General features: G+C 44.3%; 1 protein-coding gene across 1 annotated transcript in view; it reads right to left on the reverse strand.

The window, feature by feature from the left end:
* Positions 1-22,182, reverse strand: part of MFSD10 (major facilitator superfamily domain containing 10) — a 1,679,282-nt gene that overhangs the window by 1,612,673 nt on the left and 44,427 nt on the right. The window lies entirely within an intron of this gene.

The following is a 22,182-nucleotide window of genomic DNA, read 5'->3' on the forward strand; positions in this document are numbered from 1 at the left end:
ACTGACATGGTCAGACATGCTGCAGCCATGTCAGACTACAAACCACATATAACAGGTATCCCACAAAGCTTGGTCCTGGGACCTTCCCGTCTGGTATATATGCCCCATAGGTACAGGCCAACATGTAAGGACTGTGCCTGAACATGTTTGCAGAGGACTACAAACTGCCCAACATATCTGACACTCCAGCTGACACAAGCATCCCACAAAAGGGCCACATAGAAACAGACAACTGGTGCCATAGCCATGTCAGCAAGTTAAATGGAGAAAACTGTATAGTCAACCTCTGTGGATATACAGTAAGTGACCACCAATTACCACATAGGTGTTAACCCATTACATACTTAACATGTAATGACAGACCTGGGTACACAAGGTGATAGATATCCTGCATTGGACAAACATGTGGCTGTAGTGTTAACAGAAACAATCCATATACCAACCTAATCATGAAGGTTATGACATCTAGATAAGGGAGGTCATTGTGGTTCTGCAGTTATCCTTCATCAGCGTTACAATTGACTACAACAGCCCCTGTGGGTGTACCTCAGCAGACACCTCCATCAACTGTAAAGTCCACAACAGTACCTCACCAGGAGTATCAAAGAGCTTGAACAGATGTAATGTGTTGCCTGATTAAACAGAGTGCAACTCCACACACTGCCATGCTGGCCACCCAGACGCAAGCTGTGCCTGATGTAGAAAGCCATGTCCAAGCTGGAATCAATGAACATGCTGCACCTTGTACAATCTGAATGGCAGTGAGCTATGCACATGAGGGACCTGAACCCCAGCACTGACATACATAGGACAAGCTGTACTGCATTATCCATAACACAGAAGCCACCCCCACGCATGAGTAAACTACCAGTACAGGTTATCCATAGAGTCACTCGTTGATTCTCCTCAACAGGAATCTTAATGAGTGGATGGGAGATGGTAGGTTTACCCTGGGTATCACTGTTATGTCACGAGTAGACAGAGGCACAGTATACTAAACATGACATATGTCATGGCAAACTACACTTACAATGTGTTGAAGGACAAACACACTCTCTGACTAGCATTAGAAATGGCCTAGGGCACATCGGTAGTGTTTGCCAATGTACACCTATGTTGTGGAATACACTACTGATGTTGGACGAGGCTGTTGTAAGTAGTTAATATCTGAACATAATGCAACATGGTCAGATGTGCACAACTGGACCCTAACCAGGCTGTTGTGCTCACTATGGAAATGTAAAGCAGTGATAGGACTAAAGCCCAGGATACTGTCCACCACAGTGAAAGTACTGAACCACTACACTATACAGTACTACAGTGTTAGGTCAGTATGAACGGATGTTGACAATTGTATGCAAAGTATCCCATGCAAACCCTGCAGGCACAGTATAATCCCTGTTGTGTTCACACAAAAAGCATTTGGACAGTAACTACACAACATGACACAGAACACACAACCATAAACAGGAGATATTTGTTGAAGTTCACACTCATCCACAAATGTGATGGGCTGCAGAGTTCAACATATGGAAAGCTCACACTGGGCATGCTCACACACTTTGATAAATGAGACATCTTTCACACAACATGCCATGGGAAGGCTGAACTGGGCATGCTCACACACTTAGTCCAAATATCAGTTTAGCATTTTGCCACATATATCTGGTATATGTACGTGTTATTCCAGTAACCAACAACATTATAGCAATCTGACCAGTGCTCACACTTAAATGACTACAGAGACATACATGATATAGTGGATTTCCCCATATGCAAACATCTTCCACAGATACACAAGTTGTTCATACAAACAGGAAATGTTATGGCAATAAAGACCTGCAAACACTGCTATCAGCACCAAATAATGTGCATCTGACAGTTAAACATATGGGTGTAGAGGTCAACACTAGGCTGTTTGCCCTAGGGAATGACAGCTTATCCAGAGTGTGTGTGTGTGGGTGATTGTGGTTGGTCTGTGTGCAAGTCTGTGTGAGGGAAATGTTCCTTTTAGCAACTGGGAAAACACACCACAGGATGCTCATTCCCCTTTCTAAACACTGATGATGTCAGCACCCTATAAGTATATCAGGAGAAAGAAAATCTCCCAGTAATCCGAATAGCGTGCTCTGCTAATGCGTCTGTCTCTAGTGTCATAACATAGTTAGGTAGGGGTTTGAATCTGGCAAGTGTGTGTGAAGGGCAGTTAGTGTGTGTGTGTGTATGAAAGGAACATCTCTGTTGGCAACTGTGAAAACACACCACAGGATGTCCATTCTCCTTTCTAAACACTGATGATGTCAGCACCCTATAAGTATATCAGGAGAAAGAAAATCTCCCAGTAATCCGAATAGCGTGCTCTGCTAATGCATCCGTCTCTAGTGTCATAACATAGTTAGGTAGGGGTTTGAATCTAGCAAGTGTGTGTGAAGGGGGGTTAGTGTGTATGAAAGGAACATCCCTTTTGGCAACTGTGAAAACACACCACAGGATGCCCATTCCCCTTTCTAAACACTGATGATGTCAGCACCCTATAAGTATATCAGGAGAAAGAAAATCTCCCAGTAATGCGAATAGCGCGCTCTGCTAATGCATCCATCTCTAGTGTCATAACATAGTTAGGTAGGGGTTTGAATCCAGCAAGTGGCAAGTGTGTGTGAAGGGGGTTAGTGTGTGTGTATGAAAGGAACATCCCTTTTGGCAACTGTGAAAACACACCACAGGATGCCCATTTCCCTTTCTAAACACTGATGATGTCAGCACCCTATAAGTATATCAGGAGAAAAGAAATCTCCCAGTAATGCGAATAGCGCGCTCTGCTAATGCGTCCATCTCTAGTGTCATAACATAATTAGGTAGGGGTTTGAATCCAGCAAGTGTAAAGGGGGGGTTAGTGTGTGTATAAAAGGAACATCCCTTTTGGCAACTGTGAAAACACACCACAGGATGCCCATTCCCCTTTCTAAACACTGATGATGTCAGCACCCTATAAGTATATCAGGAGAAAAGAAATCTCCCAGTAATGCGAATAGCGCGCTCTGCTAATGCGTCCGTCTCTAGTGTCATAACATAGTTAGGTAGGGGTTTGAATCCAGCAAGTGTGTGTGAAGGGGGTTAGTGTGTGTGTGTATGAAAGGAACATCCCTTTTGGCAACTGTGAAAACACACCACAGGATGCCCATTCCCCTTTCTAAACACTGATGATGTCAGCACCCTATAAGTATATCAGGAGAAAAGAAATCTCCCAGTAATGCAAATAGCGTGCTCTGCTAATGCGTCCGTCTCTAGTGTCATAACATAGTTAGGTAGGGGTTTGAATCCAGCAAGTGTGTGTGAAGGGGGTTAGTGTGTGTATGAAAGGAACATCCCTTTTGGCAACTGGGAAAACACACTACAGGATGCACATACCCCTTTCTAAACAATAGCACAATTATTTATGGCTTTTGATTCCAGACATGTCACGTGTGTTTTGCTCACACAGAATGCCCATGTGTGCGGGTTGTTTCTCACAATAATGCATGACATCGATTAAACCAGTTATGGCAATGCACACATGATGTATGTGTGTGCCAAATACACATATGTACCTGTGACCTTCAATAGTTACCATGTGTGATGCCTGCCACATGTGAATACATGGTATTTGCACTGGGTAACATTATGACTGTGGTCTTCTGTGCAGGTGCTGCATGTGGGATGTGTATATACAGTGTGAGATGTAGATGCTATCAACCTAGTAGTGAGGGATACACACCTGGTCTGGGGCATATAGTCTACATGTTGTTGATGAACAGGTGCTGCATGTTTTCACCTGTTGTGGGAGTGGTAAGAAGTTGTTCCATAGCAATGCAGTGACTGCATGCTAAGAACCTTTCAGCTAGGGTGTTGTAGCTACAGTAATTCATTAGCATTCAGTAATATGTCAGCATTCCTGGTGAGGGTATGATGCCAACCAAGGTCAGGGTTCTACCAGCCTGTGCCACTTGCTCAGTGAGCCCTTCCATGTTCCCTATCATGTATTCCAGTGAGGGACATCACACGTCAGCTGTAGTGGCATGGACAATGACTGAGTCATATGTGTCCATGCATCTGACTGACCTGTATGCTTGTGTTATGTGGTGGACCATAGTGCCCCATGAGCATATCACTGTGACCTTCACCTTGTCCAGCCTGGTGAGCATGACCTCACTGTACCGGACAATAAAAGTACCTAACACAACTGCAGCAGGAGTGTTGTATAGCTGTACAGACTGTGCTTGTTTGGCACACAGGATTTGTGTGCTATGTGTTATGCGTGCTGTGTTCAGGCCTAACGTATGCCTGTGTGCCAGCTGCAGAGGTGTCTGCCACTCAGGCAGGATGCCATTCTTAGGCTCCACGAATGGCCCGGTGTTCCGTGCTTGTATTGCTGTCAGTGTAGGTCTACATCAGACTGGTATTGCAGTCACTGTAGTATTTCATGCCACCTGACAGGTTATGCCAGTACTGGGTTCAGAGTGCTTAGTCCACAGTTTGGCTATGTGTTTCCATCTCATACATGTGTTGTACATCCATGGGTAGGGGATAGGGTTGACTGTGTACATGTGGCAGCTGTGACATTACTACATGACTCACATATTCCACAACTGTACCATAGAGGTGACTGACAACTGACCTTTGCACATGCTACCATAGTATTGAGATTGCATTGGTGATTAACAGCACATAGGGCCAATGGTGAACAAGATACATAGGTTCATAGGTTCATACTAGGCTATCTGCCCTAGGGCATTTATAAACCTAGCCAGAATGTGTGTGGCTTTCACCATGCATTGTAAATCTATCTTGCTATGCCCTTTTCCAAGGTTAGTATACTGTGCCTCTGTCTAACAGTGACACATAAGTGATACCCAGGGTAAACCTACAATGTCCCATCCAGTCATTAATATTCCTCTTGAAGACAGTCACTGAGTGACTCTGCCTAACCTGTATTGGGATAATATTCCAGAGTGAAGGGAGCCTCTGAGTTATGAATGTGTCCCTCCAGCATGTCCTATGTATATCACTCCTGAGGTTCAAGTCTTTCCAGCGTGTAGCTTGATGGGATTTGGATATTCTGAGGTGCAGCATGACCATTAAGTCAGGGTTTGACATGGCTTTATATGTCAGGCACAGATTGCCTATGAAGAGGCAGTATGCCACTGAGTAGAGCTGCTGTTTCTTTAACCAGTCAGTATGTGGCATCTGTTTGAGCCCTTTGATCCTCTTGTTGAGGTACTTTTGTGGTCTTTCCAGTTGCTGCAGGTGTCTGGTAAGGTGCATGCCGACAGGGGCATTGTAGTCAATTATGGGCATGATGAGGGATGAGTAAAGAGGCACAATGTCCTCCCCTGATCTACATGTGAATCCCTTCATGATGAGGTGGCCTATATAAAATGTTTTTCTAACCACTTTGGCCATGTGGTTGTCAAATGAGAGAATGCTATCAACTTGTGTACCCCAAGGTCCATAATTCCTTCTTCTGTACTTAATGGATTAACACATATGTGGTACTTTGTGGTCACTTTGTTTTTGCCAAAGGGATGACTATACACTTTTGGCATTCAGCTTGAGGCCATGGCTGTGGCACAAGTCGTCTGTTTCTAAGAGGCCCTTTTGGAGGATGCGTGTGTTGGCTGGAGAGTTGATTATGGCGTCCAGTTTGCAGTCATCTGCGACTTGCTCAGCCACAGTCCTTCCATGTTGGCCTGTACCTCTGATAAATATATACTGAACAAGACAGATCCCAGGGCTGAGCCTTGTGGGACACCACTTGTAACTGGTTTTGAGGCTGACATGGCTCCAGCAATTCTAACCATGTGTGTTCTGCCCTTGAGCCACTGTGCAATATATGTAGTGACATAGGGGTTAATATGTACACTGGTGAGCTTCCTAGAATGCACAAGTGGGGTATTGTATCAAAGGCTTATGCAAGGTCCAGGTAGGCTGTGTAGACCACCTTCCCTTGACAGTGGCCTTGGTGACTGTTTCAAAGAAATCAAACAGGTTTGAGAGGCAGGATCTGCCATTAACAAAGCCAAACTGTGTATGATGCAGTGTCTGTAGGTCCCCAATATCTATATTTATGAGGTTCATGATGATCCTTGCCATAGCTTTGCAGACCAAGCTATTCAGACTTATGGGGCGATAGTGTCCAGGATCCGTTAAGGCACCACCTAAATGTAGAGGGACCACTGTTGCTGTACGCCACTCTTTGGCCACATATCGTGTAGTAAGGCTGGGATTGAACAGTAGTGTTATGTCTGGGTGTAGCTCTTCTTGGAGTTCATGTAGGACACAGCCTGGGACACTGTCTGGTCCCATTGATGCAGTGTTTATTGCTTTGGAGAGGGCAGCTCTTACCTGAGCATCTGAGATGTCAGGGGGCAGCACTCTGCTGGGAGAAATATTTGCCCTTTTGGTGTGGGGGGGAGAAGTTAGCAGTGAACCTGTCCACTAGGATGTTGGCAATGTCTGTGTGTTTGGTATTTCTTTTGACATCTTGGACTACCTCTGAGCATATCTGGGAATTACCACCCAGGTTCCTAACATAACTAAAGAAAGCCTTGTGATTATCCTCAGTGTCTTGTGGAATCTTCTCTCAAAGATGGCCTTAGACAATCTTATGAGTGCCTGTAGTTTTCTTCTAATACTCATCAGTGATGCCTTCACATTTTGGGAGTTTGTTGTATCATTTAGTAGCTTCATCCTTCTATTGTATAGTTTGTTTATGGCTGGTGTCCACCACACAGGACGTCTGCCTTTGGAGGATTGGGTCTTGCTTTTATTTGGGATTGCATGATCCATGCATTCCTGAAGGTGTCCATAGAATGCCTTTATACAGGTATCTGCAGTCTGGTCCATATTTTCAACAGGCCTGGGGGCTTTGAAGGTTTCCACATCATTTATGAGGAGTGTGAACATGCTTTACATGAGTTGTTGACTGTATTCTTCTGTGCAGGGGTGGCCTTGGGATGTGAATATCCAGTGAGATTAGTTTATGGTCTGATCTTACCAGTGAGGGATACACTTCTGGTCTGGAGCATAGAGTCCCCATGTTGGTGATGATCAGGTTCAGTATGTTTTCCCTCTTGTGTGAGTGGTAACAAGTTGTTCCATAGCATTTTGGTATATAAATTCTAGTAATCTTTGGGCTAGGGTGTTGGAGCTACAGTCATGCTCCCAGTCTATGTTTGGGTAGTTTAACTCACCCAATATAATGGTGTATGGACAGACCTACATATTTCCAACTGTTTTCAGGAAGGCCAAGTGCGGTTCTTGTGTTTGTGAGGGTGGTCTGTAGCAGGCTATAACCTGGAAGGCAGTTTTACCCATTGTTACTTGCATATGGATAGTCTCTGATGTTTGGTGCTTTGCCACCAACCTGGAGGTGTGGGTATCTTGGATGAATATCAATACACCCCTCCTTTTGTGGTTTTGTGCAAGTTTTGGGCCTGAAAAGCATGGTATGAGGTATAACTTGGTAGTGCTGGGGTGCTGTTGGTAGCCCTGAATCCGGTATCTGTTACTGCACAGATAGCGATGTTCTCCATGCTGAGGAATGTTTTGAGTGTGTGCATCATCAGGTTTAGAGTCCTGCAGTGGCATATATGACTGCTCACGTGGACAGATGCCAGGTAAGTCATATGCAAAGTGTCACAGGCAACGTACATGTGAACAGGAGAAACAGTGACATTCTGTCAAGTGAGACATGAACATACATATAGTAAGCTATGCAGATGTCACTAGGAGTCCACAGAAGCTGTGTAACTCTGCATGGCAGGTCGGATCAGTATTCCAGGGTAACTGCAAGGAAACATGCATGCAAACATAGCTACTGTAAGCAGGGCTGCATGTAGTCCATTGTACAACAAACAAGCTGTACCACTTTCAGTAGGTAACACTGCAAATGCTCACCAGCTGACATATGAATACCTATGTCACCAAAGGTGATACTTACCAGACCACGGACAGAAATGACATGGCCAGACACGCTGCATCCCACATGAACACATATCACAAGCAACACAGACCTCACAAAGTCAGTGTTCTTAACAGGCACAGCCCATAAGGCCAAACACAATGTGTGACACACCTATAATAGGTGATGCCATAGTCAGACACACTGACGTCCCACTCTCCAGACTGAGCAAGGTGAGGGTCACATTTAGCTACCTGTCGGGTGATAGAATGTGCCACATAACACAAGCACTCAGGTCACTCCACAGCAAGTACAAGTATGAGGCAGTCATTGTCCATGCTGGTGTGAACAACCTGAGACGTACCTCCCTGGACCACATGGAAAGAGACACAGAGGAGCTCTTACATCACCCTCTCAAACTCAGGAATCCCACACAGCCTTCATGAAGACACAGGAGAGTATAGATTTCTCTGCAAACACCATCATACTGGGTGACTTCAACTACCCAAACATAGACTGTGAACATTACTCAAGCCACAATACCCAAGCTCTAGGGTTCCCATAGTTCAGAAACTCTTTAGCTATGGAACAAGTAGTCAACATTCCCACAAGAGGGGAAATATACTAGACCTGATCATCACAAACATGAGTACAAAATGCTCACCACTTGAAGTATATCCCTCATTGTTGCAATCGAACCATATACTAATCACACTGGAGTACTGGATCCCCCACATATGCAAACCTCAAACACATCTATGTGTGTGCGGGAAATGCCCCTATTAGCAACTGTGAAAGTACACTACAGGATGCAGATTCCCCTTTTGAAACACTGATGATGTCAGCACTCTATAACTATATTACCTGAATTAAAGCTCCCCAGTAATTTGTATAGCATGCTCTGCTAATGCATCTGTCTCTAGTGTCATAACATAGTTAGGTAGGGGTTTGAATCCTGCAAAGGGAATGTATGTGAGTTAGTGTGAGTGGGGTTTGTGTGTGTGCATAATGCTGTGAGGGAAAAGTGCCTTTTGCCAACTGGGAGAACACACTACAGGGTGCACATCCCTCTTCCTAAACACAGATGATGTCAGCACCCTCTAAGTACAGCATTAGAAAGGATTTCTCCCACTAATGCAAATAGCACTCTGCTAATGTGTCTGTCTCTAGTGTCATAACACAGTTAGGTAGGGGTTTGAATCTTGCAAATGGAAAGTATGTGTTTTAGTGGGGTTAATGTGTGTGCACAATGCTGGGGGGGGATGTGGCTTTTGCCAAATGGGGCTACGCACTGCAGGGTGCACATTTCCCTTAACAAACAGTGATGTTGACAGCACCCTATACAAACAACATGACAACAGACAACTGCCAGTACTCAGTATAGTGCTACATGCTACTGTAACACGCACATGTACCAGAACATACCTAGATAGTGTTTTGAAACCTGAATGTGGCAAGTGTGTGGATGTGGGATGTTTCTGTGTGTGCATTTCCATATGGAAAACATGTTGGATGTGGCAATCAGGGAACCACAGTACCTGATGCACATTACACTTTTAAACTAATGAGGTTGCCTGCACCCTGTGAGTACAGGTAGAGAAGAGGAAATCGGTAGTAATCCAAATAGTGCACTTTTCAAATGTGTACCTGTCATGTGTCGACAGCTACTCATGTAGGGTAATAAATAATGGAAATGGCAGGTGAGCGTGTGCATGTGTGGGGTAGCAGGGTGTGTGTAAATGCATGTGTGACAGAACAGATACATATAGCTGAATCTACAATACAGCACATGATGCACATTCCCATAGTCAATGGTAGCATGTGATGGTGTGCAGCTGGTACACTTTGGTAAGTAGTATGGGTGCAGATAACAATTCAGGACATTCATACAGTTACTGCAGCAGGAATGCTGGGATATACACACAATCATAGTGGAACAGTGAACAGTTACCAACATGTTACTACTTATACACATCTATGTAGTCACCCTGTGCATCAGCAACGTGTTTACCTTTTCCTGCACTGATGTTGTAGTATGCAGGAGGTGGCACAGTGTCATCATATGCACAGGGTGTGGGTTAGGTATGCCCAAGCCAGCCACTGGTACCACCAATTGACATGTGTGTGTATGTGTGTTTGTGAGGGGCAGCAGTACAGGGTGGACCAGTGTTGGTGCAGTGTGTGTGTGTATGTGTTTGCCCTAGGTGTTAAATTTCTGCATGTGTGTAAGCACGCACACAGTCCCACATAATGGCTGCCATGTACAGGGTTTTGTGGACAGCCACAGACTGCACCTGTCAGGTCATCCAGATCAGTGTCTGTGGGCACGGACACGGTACCTGTGCCTGGCAGGGGTGCTACGGACCGTATCCGGTACTAACCCAGACTGGGTACTGTCATCGGAAGCGGGTGTGTGTTGACTGGACACAGTTCCCTGTTGGGACTGTCCAGAGCCACGTGCACGTGGTCTCCTGGGGCGTCCTGATGACAGCACTAACCCAGCATTGCTGGGGCTGCTGCTGGCACTTGAGGTGCGTGAGTGGGCCTGTTGTCATCCGCGGCGACTGCCAGCTGGTGCTGTTGCCGGCATACGGCCACGTCGATGCCGCAAACGCACACCATCGCCCTGGCCCATGGACATCTGGTTGTGGAGCAGCTGTTGTATGTCCCCACAACGTCTGTCAACGACATCTGTGAAATTACGAATAGCATTCGCAATGTCACGCATGCCATCTGTCATGGCTGTGCGACATGCTGTCAGCTCCCTCAGACCCTGTCTGGTGTACCTTTCCATACGCGCCTGTGCCTGCATAACAGTCCGAAACATAGTGGAGGTTGACATACCTCCTTGGGCACGTCGGCCAGAGGCAGTACGGCCACGGATGCCCCCACGAGAACCCATGGGCGACTGTCTGCGTGGTACCATTGGAGGACCCTGCTCATGGCTGCTTTGTGGGGATGCATGTACCACAGGTACCACATTACCCTGATCTATGCCCAATGCATACTGTCCATCACCTAGGGACAATGGTGACAAAGGATGTAACGGCAGGATGACTGTGCGCATTGAAGGGGTTGACAGCTGTGTACTGTCAATTGGCTGACCAATGGCGGACCCAGACACACCTTCCTGCACCATTATAGACATTTCCTCATCATCAGTACCTGGGGCACAAGATTCAGGTTCCCTGCTGCAGGTCACCAGAGCAGCACCAGAACCTACGGGAGGAAAACAGGGAACACAGATTACAGTCTCAAGACATATTTTACGGTGATGCACTTCAATACAAATGCACACATTCAGAAATGGACACATGCACTCATGGACACACACACACATGCACACATGGGCACAGGCACATTTGCACACATGCACACCCCACAGTACACACACACATCAGTACTGAGTTACACTACTCTTACTAGTATTAACTTGAGTATTGCAGGTATTATTAAACACACTCACCAGCATGTATACTACTGAGTTACACTACTCTTACTAGTATTATAAATAGTTTTCAGGTAATGATAAACACACTCACCAGCATGTATGGCCTGCCTCGTTGCTAGATGGGAGGGACCTGGAAATATGAAGAAAGTAATGTCAGTGGGCACAAGTGTGCCATTGTTTTTGCATATGATACAGTACAGTAGTACACCAGTTCCCTTATACACATCAGCTGCTCATAATGCCAGTATCACACATGCACAATTACATATCATGATGACAGATACATACCACGTGCACACCTTATGCATGCATGAAGTAACAGTGTACAGAACAGTCATATGTACATATGGCATCTTACCTGCACGCTCAGTGTCTTGCTGCTGTGTGGATCCAACCTCCATCATGATGCAAGTCTGATGCTGTTGTTGTTCTGGGGCTGGATCCACGACACTTAGCAGTAGCCCCTCCTGTCTGGTGAGGGGGGGATGTGTGGCCACCCCCCCACCTGTGGCAACCTGTTGCCTGCGGATATCTGCAGCACGCTGGCGGACATTTCTAATCAAATCACTGCAGTGATGTCTCACCTGCTCATATGTCCTATCATGCATGCCAACATCATTTATCCTGCTGACAAGGTTTTGCCACAGTGCAGACCTCTCCTGCTGATTCTGGGTGGTGCGTGAAAACAGGATGTCATAGTCACGCACCAGGCTCTGGTGGATCACTTCGTCCTCTGCAGCAGAGTATGCAGGGTTCCTTTTGGAGCCATATCTCCCTGGAAAAGTACACAAACAGGATATCAGCAGAGTATGTCAGCAATATATGGTACACATTCTATACATGAAGTATTAAATTGTAGTTATTACTGCTTGGTTGTAACTTGATTAAAGTGTAGCTATCATTCTAAGTCTTTTGGATTAAGCACTTGGCCTTCAGACCAGTTGTTTTACATTAGGAAGGTTTGTGGCAAGCACTGTGGTGGCAGGACAGGTAGCTTTCATCCTTCTAAGTTGGGAACTGCTGATTGAGAGCCCAGTGTCCAAGTGTATTAGTTCTGGTATAAGCAGTTGGCCTTCAGGCCAGTTATTTAACATTAACAAGGTTTGTGGTCTGCACTCTTGTGTGAGAATAGGCTGTACTCTGCCATTCATAGCTGGGAACTTCTGGTTTAAGGTTTATAGTGCCTGCATATTTGAACTGTATCTTACTGACATTGGTACACCTTGTTTGCTGTAGCATACACTACATCCAAGCCTCCTGAATCTAGCTTTGTTTATATGCTTGTTATTTGTTAGCTTGTTATTTCACTGGTACGCTAATTCCACATAATACACAGCTTCTCAGCACTTCTGTGAATCACTACTGATATCTGCATTGCTTACTGTACTTATTTCCTTGTTACACTTGAAAGAAAGTGACTGCTTGTCGTTTTTGCATTTAGTTAATTGTAACACATTGCACTTAAGTTACCTGGCACTTGCTCACTGAAGCTATTATATCAGTCAGCAGTAGAAATTAATATCAGTACACCCTCACTCCCCACTGGACCTTGTTTTCAATTATTACGAATTCACAATAGTATTCTAGCATGTCCAAAGGTCAGTTGTCAATCTCCTCTCCAGTCCAGCTGGTGAGTGTGGTAATCCAGAGGCAATGTTATAACAGCCTCATGTACACAGACAACCCCTCCTCCTAACAACAAATTCAAACACATGTGAGTGATGCAACCATATACCAAACTGGAGGCTAGGCTCTCTCTACTCAATACTGCCATAACCAGTCAGGAGGAGAAGGAAACCACACTCACTACAATTCCAGTCTCACATAGACCTACCACGACAGCAAAACAAACACATAATCACACAAAAACATACTTGGAGGCTCAAAATAAAGATCTGCCTAAGCAGCAGAGACCTCCAAAGCAGACACCCAAGCAACCGCTACCCCAAAACAAAACACGTGCAACACATATCTCACAAAGCCAATGTGCTGAACACTCACAGCCCTTAACAGTAAACAACACACCTCATACACTTGTAATAGGTGACTCTATCATCAGGCACACTGACGTCACGTTCACCAGGCTGAACGAGGAGAGGGTCACAGTGAGCAGCCTGTCGGGCACTACGACCCGCCACATAACACAAGCACTCAAGTCACTCCAAGGCAAGTACAAATATGACTCACTCATTGTCCATGCTGGTGTGAATGACCTGACACATACCTCCCTGGACTACATGAAAAGAGACAGAAAGGAGCTCTCTGAGCATGTAGCCCAAGACAGTATGACCCTGACCTTGAGTAGCATCTTACCCTCACCAAGAATGATGCCACAATATCAAGGCAAGATGATCACTTTCAACAATTGACTGAAGTACTGGTGTCATTCAAAGGTGATCCAATGCCTGTCAGCTTGGGATGATATGCTGTACAAGCCACGATGCTTTGCTAGGGACAGCTTGCACCTGTCACCCCTGGGCTTTTGGATTTTGGCAAAGGCTCTTGCTACACCCATAGTGCCTTTATTAGGCAAGGCTCATAAGGCAAACCCACATCCATAGGTATCACAAAGGATGAGGAACTAAGAGTAATGCTACTCAACGCCAGAAGTCTAAACCTCAAGATACACGCACTCAAAACTCTACTTAGCATTATGGACATCGATATCTGTGCAGTAACAGAAACCTGGTTCAGGTTTCCCAAGAGCACACCAGCACTACCAGGTTATACCTGTTACCATTCTTGTCGGCCCCAACACTTGGACCAAACAACAAAAGGAGGGGAGTATCAATATTCATCAAAGATACCCACACCTCCACATTGGTGGCAAAGTACCACATAGGTGTTAAGCCATTAAGTACAGAAGAAGTAATTGGGGACCTGGGGAACAAACTTGATAGCAATCTGTCATTTGACAACCACGTGGCCAAAGTGGATTGAAAAACATGTTATATAGCCCAGCTAATCATGAAGGGATTCACATGTACATCAGGGGAGGTCATCGTGCCTCTTTACTCATCCATCATCAGGCCTATAATTGAGTACAATGCCCTTTTTGGGATGTACCTAACCAGACACCTACAGCAACTGGAAAAACCCCAACAGTACCTCATCAAGAGGATCAAAGGGCTCAAACAGATGCCATATGCTGCCCGGTTAAAGAAAATCCAGCTGGACTCAGTGGCATACTGCCTGTTCAGAGGCAATCTGTGCCTGACATATACAGCCATGTCCAACCCAGAAGTAATGGACATGCTGCACCTCAGGAAATCAAAATCCCATACAGCCACACGCTCAAGAGACCTGAACCTTAGCACTGAAATAAATAGGACATGCTGGAGGGACAGATTCATAACCCAGAGGCTCCCTTCACTCTGTAATGAACTCACAGTACAGGTTAGGCAGAGTCCCTCATTGACTCTCTTCCATAGGAATCTGGATGAGTGGATGGGAGATCATAGTTGTACCCGGTATCACTTCTATGTCACTGTTAGACAGAGGCACAGTATACTAACCTCGAAAAGGGCATAGCAAAATAAATTTTAATTGGGTGGCAAAAGACAAACACATTCTGGCTAGGCTTATCAATGCCCTAGGGCAAATAGCCTAGTATGAACCTATGAACCTATGTGTACTGCTATACTACTTCTGCCATATGTTGCATGTGTGTGTGTTGTGGGGATGCAGGTAATGGCCAGATATTTCTGCACAGGCAACACTTCTGAAACACTCTGGGTGTTCATCCCAACATACTGTATGTGTGTTGCCATCCAACACTGTGATGTGGACACACATTACTCAGCCTGGATATACATATCCCAACAACACCACAAGCACAGTACACTACCTTGCTATGTATGTATGTAATTACACAGTTATTCACTAGTTAGGACTGTGATGCTATCCATGCAGCCCACTGGGCCAGTGGAAGCCACAACACACACTGCTGGCCCCTTTGCAAAAGCTTACCACAGACATCCCACATAGTGCATGTAATGTGCACACACATATCTAACCCAGACCGTATGCACACCACTTATTTATCCTGTCCAGTGGACTACAGATACAGGCACATTGTATAACAATAGCAGGAGGCTACTGCAGCACAGAGCAGATTCACATGAAGGCAAGGCATCTGTGGTCAGCAGTGGTAAGATGCTTCACATTCACCAAATGCACAGATATTGGCAACATTGTTGCAGACAGTTTAGGTGCAGGTATCCCCCCCCCCATTCTCCTACACAAGTGGAATTAGTTATCACAGATGAATGTAACCTCCCTATCATCTCACATGTCCAGGTGAGGGCCACCCTCAACATTGCAGAACACACAGCATCACTGTTACAAAATGGTATCCCTGGATGTGTGATACGTTCACCCCTAGAGGACATAGCACCACATTACAGACTGATATTAAACCCTGGCCATACTACAGGATATGTACCTGAACAGTGCCATACATACACAGTGGTCCCACACCAATGAGGAGGAACCTCTACTGACCCTGGGAACTACTGCATCATATGCATAACTGGCCTTGTGTTCTAAGCTATGGAAGTTTTAAGTATGGAAGACATGTACAGCAATATTACATATGTATATATATCAGGACTATGTACACACAACCTATCTCATGGACATACCTATAGATAGTGAACTATGATACATTTGGAGGTTTCACAGTAAACACAGTATTAACCTGCTACTTTGCATTACCTGTGTTTGTGTCAGCTGTTGCTGTGTCACTGGTGCTAATTGCTGTTTGCTGCTGCTGCTGGTTTTGTTGCTGTGATGATGCAGTTTTTTTATCACTGCCTTTATTGCTTTATTTCTTTCTTTCTTTCTTTCTTTCTCTCTCTCTCTCTCTCTTTCTCCGTCGGTTTGGTGCAATGAATGTATTGCATGTGTGGAGTGTTAGTACTGGATGCTTTTGTAGGTATCTGCATAGGTCCATGTGATGGCCTCTGCACCAATTGTAAGGCAGCATTTGCTAATTGCATGCAGCCAGTTGTGTACTGATTGCATGTCTCACTGTGATTTCAGGACAGTGCTATAAAAGGGTATGTGAGATAGGCGTTGCCCTTTCAGATTGTAAGGGCGTGGACCATGCTGGTATGCTGTCGACAGTGTTCTGTGAGTGTGAAGGTTAGTAAGTCTCTCATGATTCATGCTGTGTTGTAAATTCAGGTTGCTGCATTTCTCTCACCTGTTCCCTGTAGTGAGTGTGTATGCATACTGACACCTACAACTATATTTCCATATGTATTAATATATATATATATATATATATATATATATATATATATATATATATATGTGTGTGTGTGTACATATACATACTTTCATATATGTACATTAGCTTACATTATTAAGTACAAGCTAACAATTAGCAGGGCTGTTTCTGTTAACACTAAACTAGTATGGGAATCCAGTAATTAGGACAGTAAAAGTCTACCTGACATGCTTTGGGTAGTACACATCCTATATTGCCTTTATCTTCATTCCTACTATTACATGTTATACTTATTTTAGCACTATATTCCTGTATGAGAGTCATGGCTTAGTGGTAGGTCATACAGACTAGTGTTACAATGGTCTTGTGGTAGGGCCTAATAGTATGCTTTTATTTTGCTTTCAAATTGAGTACAGGGCCTGTCAATCAAAGTGCTGAAGGCACCTTTAAGCAGTTAAAAGGGTTAGTAAGTCTCACAGGAGTCAGGCTGTGTTGTAGATTCTGGTTGCTGCATTTATCTTCACTGTTTCCTGTAGTGAGTGTGTATGAATACTGACACCTACAACTATATTTCATATGTATTAATATATATATATATATATATATATATATATATATATATATATATATATATATGTGTGTGTACATATACATACTTTCATATATGTACATTAGCTTACATTATTATGTACAAGCTAACAATTAGCAGGGCTGTTTCTGTTAACACTAAACTAGTATGGGAATCCAGTAATTCGGACATTAAAAATCTACCTGACATGCTTTGGGTAGTACACATCCTATATTGCCTTTATATTGATTCCTACTATTACATGTTATATTTATTTTAGCACTATGTTCTTGTATGAGAGTCATGGCTTAGTGGTAGGTCATACAGACTAGTGTTACCAAGGTCCTGGGTTTGAGACTGACAGTGGGAATTTATTTTTCTTTCGAAATGAGTACAGGACCTGTCAATCAAAAGTGCCAAAGGCACTTTTAAGCACTTAAAACCAGGTCTGCGCTTGTTTGCTGAGCTCACGCATGCACTGGCGGTGAGCTCCGCTAACACACGACACACCGCTATTTTCTTTGAAAGAAAAGAAAAAGGGTGACAGGAAAGTGGTGAAAAGGGGTCACAAAGAGGGTAAGACAGTAGGGAAACAAGCTTGGGATTTGCAGGAGGGATGTAGGTGAGGCCCATAGCTGCCCATGTCTTTCTCAGCAACAGCTGTGCATTTGTATGTAATTTGGTGTGACATTTGAAACCTTCCACCCCTGAGAGAGGTGTCAGGACAACATTAATACCTGTTGTACAGCCAATTGTAATTAACAGTTTCAATGTCCAGCGGACATGTGTGCAACATGGACAGCTATGTATGGGGCGTAATTTTTTTGTGGGTACAGAGTGCCCTTTTTTTTTTTTTCAGGTGAGAGTGGTATGTCAGGTGAAGGTAGTCGGTATAGCTGGGGAGGTAGGTTGGGTAGGTTAACAGACAAGACAGACAAGACGCATACAGGGGCGGTGTATGACACATGTGGGGGGGTTACACAATTGACGGGGACGGAGGTTGGGATATCCAGGGCACATGAGCCCACAGATGGCAACAGTGGAACTGATATCCCCACCCATAGGCAGTTGCCACTGTTCCTTCACAGCCCAGGATGGGGCTGTGCTGGGGGCTGTGCAGGCGGGACAACGGGCATGCCCGTAAGCTGTGCCACCCGGGCCTCAAGCTGGCATAGGGGCCCAAGAACAGAGTCTTGAATCTCCCTTCGCACCACAGACCGGACACCTTGGAGGGTGAGTGGACGGGCTCCTCCGGCCACGCTTGCAGAGGGGGGACAGGCCCCATCCCCTGCAGCGCTTCCACCCGAAGGTGGCACAGGGCCACCGGAGGAGGGTCCGGCCTGGGCACTAGTGCCAGGTGCAATCGCCAGATGAGGTGGGAGAGGTGGGTCCGCTGGGACCCGCCTTCCCAAGCGTTCTAGGTTTGTGAGTATGTTATGTTAGTTTGGGTTAGTAGCATATTATTCCATTCAAATTAGTTGTAACAGCATGCATTGGTATTCCCATTAAACAAACACCCAGATATTAACACCATTGAACAACAGGCATATCAATATCACATGCATTATTTGAACAGAAATACACAATCAAACAACATGCAGGGTTGATTAATGGCAACAGGCCATCAGGTTTGCAGGTATGAACAGGGCACATGCAACAACGGACATGCATATATTTTTGAAACAACAGGACAAATGTCCATGGTTAATGAAATTTTCACATACCAATATTTAGTGAGTTTTTAATTTGCAATTATAGGGTGGGGTGGAGAAAGAAAATGTTGACACATTCATAAATTATACATTGATATACATTTGTAATAGAAACACAATTAACTTGTGGGTGATAGTTTTCAAATGATTTTTAATTGACTGTCATGCTAGACCTGTTACAGATACATCACTATCCTAGTTATTTTGAATTTGATCAGATACATCATCCTGCTACATTTTGATGACAGGGCAGGGGACAACTATGGATGTTTAGTATGTCAGACAATCATTCATTCTATCTGAAAATTGTTGACTGTGATCACCATATACAGATTTTGGCTTAAACATTCAAGATTCAGACACACTGAAATCATTTTGGGATGTTAATTTTAATTCCCACATGCATTTAGTTCTGTAGAACCACACTGAGGCTTATATATTCAGGAGTTATTACTACTTTATTTATTGATACATGACCCTTTCTGTCACTCTCACACATCCTGCTATTTCACAGTTCAGGTTGGTACTTCTAGGCTTTGTTCACATATTAGACCTGTGGTGATTCAAACACTTTCCAGCAGCCTCACTTCTGTCATGATTCAGCATTTCAACAGGGATATATCTCACATGTGATTAACTCAGCTTCTGAAGCTGTACTCTTGAGACTACTGCAGGTTATACTACATTTAATTAATGGTGGGACATCTGTATTACAGAACTATTTATTTCTATCAATTATATTTCCAGTTTCACTTACATACTGATGAACTTGATGCAGCCATACCTGCACACTTTCACTTGTTGCTTGCACATTCAATTACTTTTAATGAATACACTGCAGTGTTCTGCTAAGTGCTACACTATAATATTTATTTACAAGTACTAGGTGGGGTTACTAACCTGCATGGTGGTGCAGCCGCACCAGCCTGCTGTCATGTGCCCTGCGATTCGCAGAGCGGACACCTGCAGCTGTAATACAAAACAAGTAATATTGGAATACACATCTCCATGGTATCAGCTAGTTGAATTCCTTACATACATAAGTAAAATGTAACTTACTCAGTAGTGGGGCGTTGGGCATATCCCGGGCCTCCTGGATCCATTGGGTCAACTGGTCTTGTTTGCATCGCTTCAGGTCCACATGGTGGTGACGGACCTGCTCACCGGTACGTGGAATCCCAGTAGCACTGGTGAGATCATGAGCCAACTGGTCCCATGCCTCCGCCCTGTATGCTCCCCATGAGACCTGGCCCTGCATGAGTTGGGCCTCATGATGATGAACTAGGAGCCAGACCATGTATCTGGACTCCTCAACGCCCCACCGCTGTGCTCGAAAGCAACGTCCCTCCCCTACTCCACTCATTCTGCCTGCAGGTCTATTCTACAATCGTTTATGCTGTGTATTCCCGCCTATGGGGCTTATATATGCCGATTTTCCCGCACATTTCTATGATTGGCCATTTTGGAATTGTATCAACTTCACAGAAACTGCTTTATCATGCTCCATTTTGGATTACATCCTATATATATGCTATTTCTGCATTTCTAAGTACTGCTGTCATGGCTTAGTGGTTTAGTACCTTGACTCTAGTGCATGGTATCCTGGGTTCGAATCTGACCACTGATTTTTAATTTTTATGACTGTCTAGACAGGCTGAGGGGTGTGTCTGTGTAAAGGCACTTTTGATACAGCTTGCTTAACATTGCCCAGCGGTTAGCTTGTGGGCGCGCACCTCCGCGCAAACGGTGTGCGCTGGGTTAAACCTTAATTGGCTATTAACACGCATGTTAAGCTAAGCACAGCTAGTTGCACACAGTTTGAGCCTGTTAAACCAGTGCTTAGCTACGGGCAAGCAATTTGCAGCCTTTGAAACACTACTCAGCTACGGGCACTCTGTCTCACCTTGTTTGACAGCAGCTTAGCTATCAGTACATTTCTAAATATTTTTATTATTGTATTACTTGAAAATATATGATCCATTTCATTCCATTTTACAAAAGGAAATACTTTTACATTTGTACAATACTGTCAGGGGCCTTTTTAGTGCTTATTTACAAAAAAAAAGGATGTTGTGTGGGCTCGAACCTTGCCTGCCTGCTCTTAAGCCGAAAACTCTACCGCTATGCTATTACTTCTTGGCTTACTTTGCATATTTAGTTCTTATATCCTTTTCCACTGATTGCTAACTGCAGTTGCGCTAGTAGCACACCCGCGCACGCATTAGCAAACATTTACGGGGTTTTAAAAAAAATAAAAAGTTTTCATTTTACATTTTATAACATCTGTTCACTTTTTACATTTTACATTGCTGGTCTGTGGGGGCATGTGTTGTGTAGTGTGTTTATTCACATTTCCATGGCCTCTCTCGTGGGTGTTTACTTTCTGCCATTCTAGACTTCCGGGGGCGTGTCCGCTTGCAGGGCTTAGCCTACGGACACGCCCCCTACTGTCTTACACGGACCGTGTAAGACTTACAGTGTGATTCAGCATGCCTCATGCACCTCATGCATATGCATGACATGCTGACATCACACCGTTTAACTGCAGCCTCCGTGTAAGAGTTATAACTCTTACACAGAGGCTTCCTGAATCCTGCCCCAAGTCTTTTAAAATTCAAAATGGGAGAAGAAGAAGAGCTTCAAAGTAGTCTGCAGCAAAATGAGCAGTAGTCTGTTATTCTGCATGAACATGTTTTCCTTCTTATTGCCTTGTTTTATAACTAAATTGAAAGCACCTAAAATGATAACAGCAGTTGGCAATGCACAGGATACAAATGCTCACATATGTCTCAGGCATTTCTAACATAGACAGAGAAACACTGCAAACAAATAATGTGTATCAGCTCACTGAAATACTCAATTCCAGACCTGTGTCTCTCTTGCAGTTATAATGATTGAAGTCCTTTTCAGTGAAACAACACTTCTAAGCTACACAATGCTTGACTACTTCCTTACAAAGACTTAAGCATATTATGCATTCCGTAACGCTCTACAAAGCAAGACCTAAGCCTAAATTTAAAGAAAACAAAATTATTAACATCATTGTGTGTGTGTGTGTGTGTGTGTGTGTGTGTGTGTGTGTGTGCACGCGCACACTCTTATCTATGTATGAGTGTAAGTGCCCATGTATCTGTGTACATATATGGCTTTGTGTGTGTGTGTAAATCTGTGTATATTAGTCTCAATTATTTTGTGGGAATGCGTGCGCACGTGTGTGTGTGTGTGTGTGTGTGTGTGTGTGTGTGTATCTGTGCTTGTGAGTTTAAATAGACTTTGTAA

The sequence above is a fragment of the Protopterus annectens genome, chromosome 2.part1, assembly GCF_019279795.1.
Source record: "Protopterus annectens isolate FY-2018-M chromosome 2.part1, PAN1.0, whole genome shotgun sequence".
NCBI lineage: Eukaryota > Metazoa > Chordata > Ceratodontiformes > Protopteridae > Protopterus > Protopterus annectens.